Below are 15,139 nucleotides of genomic sequence, written 5' to 3'. Positions count from 1 at the left end.
GAAGCCTGGTCGGTGACCTAAGCCAGAGCGCTCCCCAGTGACCGCAGGGCAGCGGCCGCTGTGCCCGCTCTATCTAGGGTACTCCTTGTGGCAGGAAAAATCCAGCATTCACCTGATGGAAGCAGGAAAATGGACTGTGAGGGACTGACTGGGGGCTACTGAGAGATGGAGGCCCACCTCCGGGGTGACATGTCTTCCTGGGGAGCCCAGGGCACTTCCCTCACATCCTCCCTTGTCCTGAGCATGGCTGGTTGTGACAGGAAGGTTTAAGAAACACACCCTCCCTGGTAGTCTCCTCACCCAGAGCAGGTTCTCCCAAGGACGAGGCTGCACCCACTCCCTCCAGTGTCTGCTCATCAGTGCAGGTGGCCCTGAGATTAGACAGACACACCCAAGGCCCAGGGCACCGACGGGGTGGCTACTGCACGAGGCCGGGGCACACAGGAGCCCAGGGCGCCCTGGGCAGCTCAGCTCCTCCCCGAATGGCTCCCTGACTGGCTGTAGGGCCAGGGCCCACACTGGCCTCGGAGCTGTGTGCCAAGGACGAGAGGATGTTGAGCCCAGGAGAGGCTGGCATCGTGGGCCCAGGAGTGGCAACTCGTGAGAACACACCTCAGCAGACTCGGGACCCAAGGTGGATGTTGGAGCACCCAGTCAGCTCCTCGGGTGGCCAGGCCACCGGCATGATGCACAGCAGCCTGGCTGTGAGGCCCCCATTGTCACTGACCGCAGGGGCCTGGGCATGGCCTCAGTCCCTTCTGTAGGATGGGGTCAGTGAAGGGGGATGGAGGGAGGACGGAATTCAAAAGACCTACCCTCCAGCCACATCCCGTACACACAGAACACATGTGTACACACCCACACACCCACGGGCTCAGGTCCAAGGAACCTTACAAAGAAGCGTGCTCTCAGTCGTGCTTTGTTTCCTCTGTAAGGATGAGGAAACGTCCTCTTTCCCGGGTTTGGGGTGCCATTGCTCAATTTTTGTGTCTTTAGCTTTGCCAGAAAAGTGGCCGGTCGTCAGGCAGTAGCCCCAGACTACACACCACCCCAGAGAGGCCTGGAGCTCCGTGCCTCACTTTCCCCATCTGTAGGATGGGAGCCGTGCCCATCGTGGTCAGCGCGCAGTGACTGGTTCTGTCCTCCGTAGACTCAGCTGGGACATCAGCAGGGGGCCTGGCCCCGTGTGGTCCGCTCCAGCTACTGCTTCCAGCACACAAGGCTGTCCCTCTCGCCTCCGACCTGCCCTCCGGCAGCTAGAGCCACCTCTTCTTGGGGCCCAAACTCAGACGAGGCGAGAAGCCCAGGCGGCTCACAGGACAGCACGCATGTCACCCAGAAATCAGTCCACCCACTGTTGGCCCAGAGTCGGCCAGTCCAGTCAGATGACAGCTGTCACGCTGAGGTGGTCGTGGCCCTGAGTCCAGCAAGACCCCTCTGCGCAGGTCCCGCCCGCCTGGCTCTGATGTGACGAAGCACACGCGGGTGCTCCCCAGCATCTGGCCACTTGGCCCCCCACTCATAGTCCTCTCGGAGGCCACAACCAGCACCATCTCCCAGGTGAGGACCTCGAGAGTCTCAGCCACAGACAAGGCCACATGCGCAGTGGGTGGTAAACCTGGAGGGGCGAGTCTGGGGTGAGCCTGGAGGAGAGGAGTGGGAGAGGAGGCCTGCCCTGCCCTCCCACATGGTGGCCTCGGAGCACGCGAACCGCAAGCAGCGGTCGATGCGGCTTCCTGGCTGAGCTGATCCTCTGAAGAGCAGCCCCCAGACCCCCGCTCCAGCTCCGGGGCCACACTGCCCCACGCCCCTAAAGCTCGGGGCGGCCATACTTCACGGGATACCGACAACTGTTGCCAGCAGCTGCCGAGCCTCATTGACCAGGCTGGTGCCACCCAGCCCAGGATCCTGTGACTTGTCCCCACTCCTTAAGCTGCAGCCAAGAGAAGGTGACTGGAGCCCCAGGTTGGAGCAGCCCCCATGCCCGCTTTGGGGCAGGGTAGATTTGGAGAACAGACCCCACAGATGCCCCAAGGCAGCGCCTGGCTGGCCAGCGCGGCTCCCTCCCAACCTCGGTGCCGAATGCCATCTGAGGTCCCGCGGAGCGCTGTCCCCTGACATTTAGATCATTGTCACCAGCAGCTCGTGGCTCGTCCCCTGTGAGAGTGACAGAGGCGGAAAGACCAGGGGCACATTCCTTGCCCTCTCTGTGCCATGTTCCCTCATCTCGCAGGGGGAGAGAGAACCACCCTCCCAGGTGGGGCTGGGGGTTTGGGGCAGCGCCCCCACTCAGGCGGGGCTCCTCAGGGCTGCCTGGCTGGTATTACTATTAAAATGAGAACATGCTCGAAACGTGTGACATGGAAAATGGAAGTCCCCAGAATCCCATCCTCAAAAAACAACCACTATTAAGAGCTCAGTGCATGGTCTTTCAGAATTTCTGTTCAGTATTTAAAATATTTTTAAATTTTGTTCATGATTTATCATTTATTAGTTCATTATGTTTATTGCATAACACAATTTACCAAACTAACCATTTTTAAGTGTACAGCTCAGTGACATTAGGTGCATTTCCATTGTCGTGTGGCCACCCCCTCCATCATCTCCAGGATTTTCTCATCTTTTCAAACTGACACTCTGTCCCCATTAAACACTCACTCCCACCCACCCCAGCTCAACCCCCCCAACATCTACTTCCTGTCTCTGAATCTGACTCCTCTGGGGCCCTCCTGTGAGGGGTCCTGCAGGGTTTGTCCTTCTGGGACGGGCTCATTTCACTGAGCACAGTGTCCTCAGGGTCCGTCCACGTGGTAGCGGGTGTCAGGACCTCCTTCCTTTCAGGGCTGTGACGCTCCACTGTGTGGAGGGACCCCGTTCGGTGTATCCATCCATCTGTTGATGGGTGTTTGCTGGTGTGAATATCCTGCTGTGAACCCGGGAGCACAGATATCTGCTGAAGTCCTTGTTTTCAATTTTCTTGGGTTGCTCCCAGACGCGGAACTGCTAGATCCTATGGTACTTCTGTGTTTGATTTCTCCAGGAACCGTGACTGTTTCCCATGGTGCACTGGACACTGCTTCCCCACTGGCCTCTCCACACTGTTTTGGACGTGTACTGATTGTCACCCAGCTCTACCTCGCTCCTTGGATAAAGTTGCATGACTGTACTCTAACTTATTAACCTGCTCCCTGTTGGTAAATGCTTGGATTGTTTGCTTCTTAATTTCAACTCGTAGGGACAGTGGTGCAATGAATGTCCGTGCACGTCTGTCCTTGCCCACTTGTGCCCAGGATTCTTTGGAATAAGCCCCTGGAAGTGGACTGTGGAGCCAAAGGCACTTGGGCTTCCTGCCTGAAGTCACATCCAAGGTTTGAAGGCCTTCATCAAGGAGAGCATTCGGCCACTGGTCATTCATCCCCCACCGAGGACAAGACTGCCTCCGCAGCACAAATCGTTTCTTACAGGCGAGTAGGTTTCCACCTTGTTGACGGGCCAGATTCACTATTGGACCAGGCAGCTGCCCTCCAGCTGTAATCAGAGGCATCACATCCACATCCACAAATCCAATCAGGCTCAGGGCTCGCCATCTGCTTTGCAAAGATGAGACTTGGGAAACGAGCAGGTCTCCACGCCCGGGGGCCTCTGACATTCACACGGTAAGAAGGGGGCAGTGATCTGTACGCCCTGATCCAATTGTCCCCCCCGCTGATCAAGTTATGGACAGACTTGCCCAATAACACACTGGGGAAAAAGCGAATTAAACCGACCGGGACAGAGACCGTCTGCCACACGTAGGAGGTGAGGAGGTGGTGGCGTGAGCTGGGGTGGGACTGGATGGGGACATCGTTCTATGTGGCACTTAGTCAATATCTAGAGGGACAGGGTGTCTTGGTAGGGCTGGCTTTGTTCTGAGGTTCACGGCCAAAGGCCTGCTTCATCCCTGGTCTGTTTCATTCAGGTCTGCGTGGTGGGACGCTGAGGGCACTGTGTGGTCAGTGCTGCGGGGTCCAGGCCCACTCCAGGGGCGTGTAGAGCAGCACGTCTCGTGGTGTCCCTTGGGCTAGTCTCCTGTCTAGTCCACTGACATGGTGCCCCCCACACACCGTGTCTGCGGTCCTCTCTGTCTCGGCATGGAGCGGAGTCTTTCTAACCCAAACCAATGATCTTCCCCACATTTGGAGAAACAGAAGCTTCAGGAGGACGCCTTGAGGGGCAAAGGGCAACTCCAGGTACGCCGGCATCCCCACGCGGGAGTATATCCATCCCTAGCTCAGAGAAGGGCCCTGCAAATCATCGGTTACTTTTGTGGTTTCAGCACTTTGATTACTTTCTGCTGTGTGGTCTCAGGATGTCACATAGGTCCAAACTTTAGTCTCATGCAGAGTATCCTCCAGCATGAAGGGACTCTGCTGCCCTGGTCCCTGGAGCTCAATCGGTACGCAGCCCTGTGGAAGCCTCCCCTGCCCCGGAGAAGGCCCGTGGGGTGTCCAGGTCTCCTCAAGGCTGTTTAGTAACATGTTGAGGCTCCAGTTAAATGGGAAACCAAGCAGACAACACCCCCACCACCAAATCTAACCGAGTACCAGAAAAAAAATGTTTTAAGAAAAGAAATTCATAACAGAATTGGTTTAAAAAAATGAAACAGTCTTTTCAGGGAATTAGCATCCTCGAGGAAGCACAGAAAATGCAAAGAAACAAAATTAGAGACCACATTTCAGAAGGTTCTCAGAGAGGACTGCAGAAGCAGCTCGAGGCCCCCACATCCAGAGCCACGAGCGAGGGTGCAGGGGCTGGTGGGCAGTGGGCAGGTGGTCCCTTGGGCTATTGCATCAGAACCAGCTACCTGACCGTTCACTCCTTTCCTGCCGTGTTGGGCAAAGGAAGCCCTCGAGCTTCCAGATTAAAGCCGAGAGTGGTCACCACGCAGGACAGTGACCAGGGAACTCTGACATCGATGAAAGATCGGGACCCCCAAGTTAAGGGAACAATTTTCCGCCACCTCTTCTGCATGCACGGACCTCCTCATCTTCCTTCAGAGGCTCAGAAACAGACGCAGAGCGGCAGGGACCTTTAGTGAACAGGGACTGTAATAGGAAACAGACACGCTGCCCACGTGAGCAAGCACGGGAAGGAGAGCAACCCCATAGCAGAGAGCCATCAGCTCACAAACAGAAGCTCCGACACCCAGGGACGCGGCATTGATTGAATCAACAGAGGGAGACTTTAAAATAAGTATAATTACTATCTTTATAAAGATAAGAGGGGTTATCATGTTCACGAGGCAAGAATGGGCTTTTACATAAAAGAACTAATTAGAGAGCTTGGGAATTTAAAATAGAAGGGCTGAAAAGCCAAAAGGACACATCTGAGGAGCAAAGGAGTGAGCTGGAAGACCAGGCCAGGCGCTGCTCGAAGAATTTGTCTTAAAGGGCAAAGTGATGGGAAATACGAGGGAAGAGGGGGTGGTTTGCGGGTAGCCCCAAATGCCCACAGCCATCTGATGGATTTTTGCAAAGTACAGGAGACAGGCAGGAGGGAAGAAAATGGCCAAATATCACAGAGCCACAGAAAGACACCACCTTCAGCCTCAAAGACCTCACTTATCAAGTGCCGAGCAGAGCAAGTCACCACAGCCCACTCCAAATACGTGGTGGCATGTTTCCAGATCACCAGAAAGAGTAAAGGGGCTTCCAGGGAGAGCAAGGGAGAATGAGAGAGCAAGAACCTGAAAGCAAAAGAGTGAAAAGGAGTAAGGACGAGAGAGAGACAGGTTACTAGGGGCGGAATATGAACTAGATCGATGGCAGGTTTCCTAATAATGACACAAAATGACAGGAGACATGGATCTCTTCTTCCAAATTCTGAAAGAAGATGTTATAAATCTACCATCCCAGACCGAGCATTCTGGGTTGAGAGCAAAATAAGAACACTCTAACCTGCAAGGACTCAGAAATTTTAGCACCACCCCCTTTCTGAAAGAGTTACCCAAGGGTGTATTCCAACAAAACAAAAATCTTACCCCAAGAAAGAAGAGGACAGGGGACAGAAGAAATGATGGGGAGATAAAAATCTAGTAGAACACAAAGTGAAGTCTAGGTAATTTTGTTATCAGGAATGGGATCTAATGTCATCTTTGTATTATGGAATATTTCAAACATAAGAAAAATACAGAGGATGATATTGCAAATATTCGTGTGCTTTACATATCTTTAATAGGTGCTTTACATATATTAGCTCATTCATGTTTTTACTCCAATCCTATGGGCAGTAGTAATCCTATGAGCAATAATAATTGGCCCATTTTACAGGTGAAGAAGCTGAGGCACAGAGAAGGCAAGCAACTTGTCCAAGGGGACATAGCTAGGGACTGGCAGAGCTGGGATTTGAACCCAAGGGCAGTCTGCTCTACTTCCCAGGATGTTGTTTCTCCAAAGGACTCTATAATTCAAATCAATCTGAATTAAAGCCCCCAAAGGGTTCACAGCCTCATACGCTGATTATACAGATCATTCAGATGAGGAAAAAACTCAAGAAAATTTTGACAGCAAGACAAAAGAACACTGACAGGCATTTCGCCCTTCCAGATAACTGCTGTAAAAGTTGTGTCTGTCACATGCCTGGGTAGGGATGGGCGAATAGAGAGACAGGACAGCAAAGGTCTGGAAAGAGCCCTGTGCATATGGAAATTGATTCATGATTGAATGCGATTTCCACCTCAATAGGGAATGAATGGGTGACAACTGGATATTCATGCATAAAACAGAAAGAAAAAAAGAAGTAGGCCTCTAGCTGATACCGACAAAAATCCTAGATGGGTCAAAAACTAAACATAAAAATCAAAACTGCACAAATTGTAAGAAAAATATTGTCTCCTTTTAGCCTCCTCTCAGAAGCCCAGAAGGGAAAGACTGTCAGATGTGCTGCATGAGAACTGTCAGCCTCAGCACGAGGGCAGACCCCAAGCAAGGTGAAGATGGACACCAAGCTGGGAAGACACACGTGTAACCCATAAAACAGACGAAGGATTCACATCCAAAATATGTACAGAGCATCTACAGATCGACAGGAAGGCACAAAGGCTCAGAAATGGAAAAAATGGGCACATGATATGAGCAGATGTAGGAGAGGCTTCTGAGCAGGCAAAGGCAGAGTCAACCAAGGAGAGTTTCCCACTGACAAATCAGAAGAAATAACACAGATTGACGACACCCAGTGTTGGTGAAGATGCTGGGAGATGGTCCCTGCTCAGCGTGGATGGAAGGAGGTACATCAGGCAGGGTCCCAGAGGGAGAATGACAGATCACTTGGGTTACGATGTTCAGGGGCCGTTTAACAAAGTGGGCAAGGTGAGGTAAGCACAAGGTGAGAGGCAGGGACCAGGTGCGGTTCCCACTCGCAGGCCTGGAGGGACGAGAAGACAGCTGGGTCAGAGGCGCTGGGACGTGGATGGAGAGATACACCTCCACCTGACTGGTCCTACAGAGTGGGGCCCAGGGTATAGACACGTCTACCGCTCTCGCCTTCAGCCTGCACCTGTCTCTGGTGGGGACCGCCTCGGCCACACTCGTGGGAGACTGGAAGGCACAGGAGCCTGTGCTGACATCCGTAGAGAAGCAGCCACCATTCCCTTCTAACACATGGCTTTCTCGCCCACTCTCACAGGCTGCACACCACCACACGTAAAAGGGGCCGGAGGGGTGGGGGTCCTGGTGCCAGGTTTCACGAGGGAGAACTGACAGTCAGCCCAAGCAAGACCCACTCTGGCCTGAGCCCCGACCCCAGCTCACGGGGTGGGAGCCCCCTGGGAGGGCCCACAATGGAGGGAGGGCTTCGTGGCAGCAGAGGCCTGTTCCCAGCTCCTCCAAGGGGAGCACATCTGTCTCATAAACCCGACAGGGTCTCAGAGCTGCCAAGTCTCCTGTGTGATACACAGGCCACTGTTCCATTTGCTTTGTGCTGGTCTAGCTGACCCGAGCTTCTCATCAAAACAGGACAGAGCAAAAGCAAATGAAAACGATGCAGGGGGAGAGGCCAGCGAGCGTCGGGAAGGGCAGCAGTGTCCTGTGTGATCGTAGTTTTGTAACAAGGACAGTGGTCTGTGCATTCCTTCCCCCATGCAGGAGCCATACTGCACCCCAGGCTTCGAGAAGGGGGCATGGAGGGTGCAGTGGGGACAGGAACCACCAACAGAGAGAGCTGTCTCCCTTCTGTAATGTGCCAACCCCATTTCGGGGTGACAGTGGGTCAGTGATGAGACCAAGGACGGCGGTGGGGGGGTACGTGGACGGCGGGCTCCCTGGCTGGCCCTTCTCCTCGCTGCCACCTTTCCTGCTGGGCTTCTGCAGCACAGAGACCGGCCTGGGCTGGAAGCCCTGTGTCAGCTGGCCCTGGCTTGGAGGCGCATGGCCGCTCCATTTCAGTGCAGCATGCTAATGCACCTCCAGATGTTCTCCCCAAAGCCTCGGGTGCCAGCTGCTCCCCACCCCCATTCTCCTGGGCCAGAGCGTTGCCAAGGAAAAGACTGAGAACACAAAGGACTTTCCATAGCCCAGGGGAGGAGAGGAGACCTGCTGGGCGGGCCCAGAACGGGTACCCCGAGTCCATGCGGTGATAAGTGGGCACATGCCACAGGCTGGGGGCTGAGGGTGGAATGCCAGCTCTCCTCCAGGCTCCCTCAGAGGCAAGGAGGCTGTCTGGACCAGTCCCCTACCCACCCATCCATTCAGGATGGATGAAGATGGCAGGGCTGGGCTCCAGAGACCAGCACCCAGGCCCCGGGCTAGAACACTGGGAGGGAGAGGTGGGACTTGGGGCCCAGCCCAGGCTTTGTTTCCAAGGCAGCCACAGCCTCTTCCTCCAGCTCCTGCTGCTCGTGGAGCACCCAGGCTGGGTCGGGGCCAGCTGAGCCTGGGCAAGCCTGAGTCACCTCACCCTGACACTATGAGCTAAGCAGATCTGCACAGCTCGGAACTGCACCCGGGAAACTGAGGCTTGGAGAGGCCCAGTGAAGGGCTTGTGTCTGCCCACCTAGTAAGCAGGAGCTGGGTTGGAGGGAGCGCCACACTGTCCACCTCCAAGCCCCTGTCTTCCCACCACCCTGCCCTGGAGCGGCGTGGGGCATTGTTTGGCCAGCCCAGAATGTGGGCCAGACCCCGGGTGGGCACGGAGGTGGCAGGAGATCCATTAGAGCATCAGTTCTGAGAGAGCAACGCTGGGCCTCACCTATTCACCCCTGCACCCCAGCACACAGTAGGTGCTCAATAAATGAGTCAGTCTGACCCGGCACCTCGGCTTTAGGTGCTCATGCTCAAATAGAGTTAAACAATGACAGAAAAGGTGACATTAGAATTTTATAAATAAAAGTGCTATGTGAGCACAGAAAACACCTTGGAACCCCCCAACATCCTGGAGGCTGCAACATTCGAGCTGGGTCTTGAAGAATGCATAGGAGTTCGTCAGATGGTGACAGCCAAAAAGGGTGATTTGGACCATAACATTGTGCATGGAAATGGTCATTCCTGGGGTGTGGCTGGGCTGAGGCCTGGGGGGGGTGGTAGGACCAGCCTGCACTGACAGCCGAGGCTCCCCCCACCCTGGTGGTTGAAGGGGACAGCCAAGGAGCTCGCTGGCATCTGTGGCTGAGTGAGAGGTCCTGACATGTGTGGGGTGGGGGAGGCTCCAGTTATGGTTCTTGAGTGGTCCACCTGGCCCCGGGGTAGATGGGTTCAAACATGCTCTGCCCTTCCTGCTGGGGGAGCCCAGTGGTGGGGGACGGTCTCTGGGCCAGGAGTCACCAGAGTGGCTCATCAACTCTGCCTCCTGACCAGTCATTGCCCCTCACTGCCTTAGTTCCCTCATCAGTCCAGCAGGAAGAGTCATGGCGGCCCATGGTCTCAGAGGGGAGTGTCAGGAGTAGAAGGAAGCTTTGCTTCTGACCACACCTAGTCTGGGTGGCTGAAAATCTAAGACCAGCAGTGAGCCTCTGGCAAATGCTTTCTCGTACCAAGTTCCTCTAGTCATTCAACAAACAGCTGCGGTGTCCATGCATATCTCCTCATTTTATTATGTGGAGACTGCCTCGGGCCCTCAGGAGTTATTTGCCCGAGCACAGACCCATACATAGCTGATGCCCCAGGCCATCCAGATGGGTGGGGGAGGCAGGGGCAAGGCCAGGGCAGGAGGGAGCCTTGGATCCCCTCACCGCACCCTGTACCCTTCCATCTGTAACTGGCCCCATCCTTGGTCTGCCATGCTCATTGCAGCTTCCCCAGTGTTTTTTGAACCCCGCTGTCCCTCTCTTTCTCTCCTAAACCCTCCCTCCTCCTCACCCCCAGTCCAAATCTGCCAGGGCAGCAGCGCAGGTGGCAGTGATGGATTCTGACAAGAGAACGATGGCCAAGTCCATGTTTTCCTTCTTTGTGCCCCAGAGAGGGTCATATACTCTGGGGCCTGGGGCGGCAGAGCTGTACACGGCACCTCGCACACTGTCCGAGAGAAGGAACTGCTCTTTCTCCGTTGCAATGAGAGGGTTCCAGCTTCGCACAGCGTCTTATTGTCCTGTCATGATGTTTGCCAGTGTCAGTCACAAAGGGCACTCCAGCTTCATCCTGGGTTAATAGAAGCAGACAGGCTTTGAAGAGATTGTTTTAATTTTAGGTTTCCATACTCCAGTAAGCAATCTCTTATTTTTATCCCCTACTTTTTGGCAGAATGGACTGAAGGCCACGCAGCAGCATAGGGCATGCTCAGAGTGGACTTTGGAGTCAGATGGGTCCTGGCCATGGCGTAGCCTCGGGCACGCCATTCACCTTCTCCTCGTCTCAGTTTCTTGACTGTAAAATGGGTACAGTAAAAGAATCGTTTCTCATTTCACTCAGCTGTCAAGAGAGCCTAATGGTAGTAAGCAGGCAAGAAATATCAACTCCTGCTCAGGTCCAGCTCCACCCATTCAGGGGACCCTGTATCATCAAGCATGGAAACCCCACCTGCCCCTGAGCTCCCACGTAACAGGGGCTTTTGCCTTTGTCTCTGTACCCAGAGTGCATGGCGTGTGAATGAATGAATGAATGAATGAATGGCCTGAATTTGCTCAAGCTGTGGGAAGTGGCTTGGCTGGGAGAGTGAAGGTCAGATCATGAGTGCTTTGTGAACGCTTCTCCGGAGAAACAAATCCCGGAAAGGGATCTGTAGCCGCCCCCTCCCTCTCCGCCACCCTGGCAGGACTCACAGAAGCCCTGAGGGACCCTTAACTGACCCTGAGCTCCTCACTTGGCGCCATCTCCTCCTCCAGCATCCTGGAAAAGTCCTAAAGAATGAACGTATCAAGCTGTCACGACGTTTTAAGATGTTGCAGTAATTAAAAACCACCAGTGATTTCTGTTCCAGCAGACGAGGCTGTCTTTTCAAACCAGGGCAATGGAAACACCTCACGCACCACGTGTGCGCCTGAACACTCATAGGCATGGACCCCCACTCCCGTTCCCTTGCGGGGAGGGAGGCGGTTGTCCAATCCTCTCGCTCTCGCTCTCTCGCACACCTCCATGCCTTGTTACTCTCCTGGTCACGTCCAACAGACACCCAATCCAAAAGCCCTTGATCTAGGATGTGAGACATTCTGCTCGTCTTGCAATATTAGAAAACAACAATAATAATTCATCTACTTTCTAAATGAGCTTGACCTGGATGAATTATTTGACGTCCATGGGGCCCAGTCAGTCAACAGCAGAACCTCTCAGGAGTGCAGACTGGGAAAAGGAAACAATTGAAATAACAAAAGTTAATTTATTAATTGCCTGAAGGCATGGGCAGTTCCCATAAGCAGGTGCCAGTGGAACCAGCGGTGGCCCAGTGCCAATTTGGGGAAAGAAGAACTTGGAAGACTCACATCGTTTGGCGCCCTGAGCTCCACCTGCAGCTGAAACAGGGGGCAGGGGTCCCACTCTGACCGGCCATCAGCTGCTCTTCTGAGATCTCATGGACGTCCAAGACTGGAAGGTCCCCGGGCCAGCTCGTCTCTGCTGTGAGTGAATGGCCAGCGCTGCTTGGACACGTCTGAAGATGGGGAACTCCACCCCTCCTGAGAGTTCCCAGAAAAAGAATTGGAAAGGCTCGCGGCCTTTCTTCTCACACCCTGGCAGAAGCGGCTCCTCAAACACTGAGCTCCCCTGCCTCTCTGCAGGACGAGACTCAGGGGAGAAACAGCCACTGGGTCCACAGCCTTTGCTCCTGAGATCCTGGTTCCCTCCACCTGAGTGTGTATGTGACTGTGTGGGGTGTGGCTGTGACAGTCGTGGTCCCATCATCCCTAATATTACTTTTCCTATACATCAGAGTGTGTGTAGGGAGCACATCTAGTTGCAGAGCCCTAGAGAGAAGCAGACACTGGTCAAGCCTCGGTGCCTCCCCTGCAGGCTACCCACACCTGCCCCCAAGGAACATATGGACATCAAGGTCCTGTCTTCATAGCATTAGCTGGTCTTACTAATGCCTCATTCGCCCTGAGTGAAAAGCCAACCCTTGTAAACTGCCACACATGTTCCAACGTGCTGGGGTTTTTCAACCAACCTGGCCATCTGTTGGATTTGAGTTCTATCCATGACACCCTGTGTTGTGGCGGGGTGCTGCGATGGGGACACAGTAGTCCCTGCAGACTGCAGTGACCAGGCGACTGAAAAGCACACTGTGACGGAAGGCATGCGTGGGGAGGCGTGGAGCCGTCCTCCCGCCCACAGGCCCGTTTTTGGCCACCCTGAAGAACTGCGTGTAACTTGAATCTTTTTTTGCACGCACCATGGGAACTTGCTATTTAAGGAAACCTGATGGTCAGTTGTTTCTATAAAGTCAGTCCAGTGACTCCTCATTTTCCTCTTATTTTTATTTTTGGAAGTGGAGTTTTTGCTTAAAACCATTCCTGCTGACACAAAGAATGATTTTGGTAGTGACCACTAGGCACCGTTAACCAAATAAAATCCGTTCAGTGCAGCCACCCCCTTGCTGGCTGTGTGGCCCAAGGATAAGCCACTTCACCCCTCCACAAAAGGAAGGTAAAGAGAAGGTAAAAGGAAGGTAAGAAAAACATCTACCTTGCATGCTGGGGGGATATTCAGTCCCAGTTTCAATGCAATGGGCTCAGATGGCATCATCATTAGTGCCAGGAGCCTACCTCCCTGCACAGCACGGGAAAGAAACCCCGTATTTCAGGGGGTCTTCAACTGCCCAGACCCACGGCTGCAAAATTCCACAGTGCGCGAGTGAGAAGCAGACAGCGGAAGAACTGGAAGGGCATTGAAACTGGTTGGTAAAGAGGGTTTGGCAATGATGCTCCTTTTAAAATTCTTGGCACACATTTGCCAGGATCTAAGCAATCCTGAAATTTAAAAAAAAAAAAAAGTTGCTCAGTTGTCACAATGGGGATTTTGACTGAAAATGTTGATTTAAATGATTTCTGTGCTGACTACTAGGGTCTGATTGGCTGGCTTGCATCTCTCCTGGCTTTCACTTTCTCTCTCTCTCTCTCTCTCTCTCTCTCTCTCTCTCTCTCTCTCTCTCTCTCTCTCTCCTTATATGGAATTTCTATTAATGTTTTCATCCTTTTTCCTAGCTTGGGGAGAACGTGGAAAATCTGGATGGAAGGAGGGTGTTAGGAGCTCAGGTTTGGGAGTCAGTCCAACCCAACTCTGGCCTGCTGCTCTTAAGCCTCCATCTTCCCCTGCAAAACTCCAATAACAATAGTACCTGTCTCATCCATTGCTGAGCGGACTCAATGAGACAATGAAGGCAACAGGTTCAGCCTTGTGTCTGGAACATATTAAGCACATAATGAATGATGCTTATCATGAGATAAGTGCCTGGTGGAAGCAGGGACTGCACACAGTTAATGAATCAAGCACAGTCACTGGTCCCTTGGGAAATGAGGCAGGTGATGTTTAATTATGCTGCTTGGAAGGGACAGAGATACACACGAAGGCAGGCACCAGCTCTTGCCATTAGTTATGAGGAATGAGGCACTTGTCAGGGTCAAAATGACTTGAATAACTCTGGGGAACTAGGCATTGACCCTCGCTAGGAGATCCAGCACGGGGAGGCAGCTGGCTGGACACTTAGCGTCTCTGTGTTTGGCTTGTAAGCCCTCACTGTCTTGGCCCTTTGGTGTGGCTCTTACCCTTCTGTCTCCAGCCCACCTGTAAGGTGGCAATGCACTCCAAGCAGGTCACTTTAGCCCCTCTGTCTTTCCTCAGTATTCTCATCTCCAGAATGGGAGTGAAGCAAAAGGTTTTTCCTACCATGATCTGGCTTCTTGTAGAGAACTTATGGGTCAATAAAGCCAACATTCATCAGCCCTTTCAAGGCACCAGACACGGTTCTTAGTACTTTGCATATTCTAGCTCAAAGCCTTGTAAATCCAAGACCTCCCTCAGGTCAGGGTCCCTGTGGCTGCAGCCTGCTCTTGAGTTTCTGCAGAGACAGGGATCTCTCACTGCATCCCGGGTCACTCCTTTCAGGTGGAAGGAGCTTACGTTAAACACTTCTCCCTGGTACCCAGCGCGAATCTGCCTCGCTTTAACGTCCAGTCTTAACTCTGCGCTTTGGGGTCCCAAGGAAGCAGTGTGCTCCCTTCCCCATGGATGCCCTGAGAGACGCCCAAGGCAGCTGCCATGCCCTAAACCCCCCCAGCCCAGAGCAGAACAAGCACTGCCCTTTGTCTACTTGCTCTGTGGTTGCAAACGAAGAGAATGGAGGCGAATGACGGTAGAGGCGAGCAGTTAGTAAGCACTCCTTGTATGCCAGGCTCCTGGGTGTCGTTGACTTTCATTCGCAGCCCAACCTGACAGGCTCTGCTACGGCCCATTTTGGAGGTGAGCACCAGAACCTCCTCTGAGTGAGGGACTTGCCCCAAGGTCGCTCTGTGGACAAGCAGCCGCAGCTTCAGCCGGGCTCCACATCCCAACGCTGGGGAATTGGGAGCTGCGGGGAAGCAGGCAAAGAGCAAGCGGAGCCCCGCGGGGCCCGGTGCGGCGGGGCGTCCCCAGGCGGGCGGCCGAGTCGTCAGCACCAGGGACAGCTCCCGGGGCCTCTCCCCGCGGCCCCCGACGACGGCGCGCGCAGGGCCTCCGGCGCGCGCTCCCCGCGGGCCCGTGCG

At 53.8% G+C, this 15,139-nt stretch overlaps 1 long non-coding RNA gene across 2 annotated transcripts; it reads right to left on the bottom strand.

The window, feature by feature from the left end:
* Nucleotides 1-9,433: 9,433 nt before the first annotated feature.
* LOC308505170 lies at nt 9,434-15,074 on the bottom strand. Of its 2 annotated transcripts, XR_013994472.1 has the most exons (5): nt 11,885-15,074; nt 11,679-11,744; nt 11,255-11,305; nt 10,700-10,832; nt 9,434-10,607 (listed from the first exon to the last, which is right to left on the bottom strand). It is a non-coding gene; the product is annotated as an uncharacterized lncRNA (long non-coding RNA). The 2 variants fall into 2 exon arrangements; XR_013994471.1 differs by having other exon boundaries at nt 9,434-10,832.
* Nucleotides 15,075-15,139: the final 65 nt, after the last annotated feature.

The sequence above is a fragment of the Rhinolophus hipposideros genome (genome assembly GCF_964194185.1).
Source record: "Rhinolophus hipposideros genome assembly, chromosome: 11".
NCBI lineage: Eukaryota > Metazoa > Chordata > Mammalia > Chiroptera > Rhinolophidae > Rhinolophus > Rhinolophus hipposideros.
The sequence above is the reverse complement of the archived record's forward strand: the minus strand, read 5'-3'. Positions and strand labels throughout refer to the sequence as shown.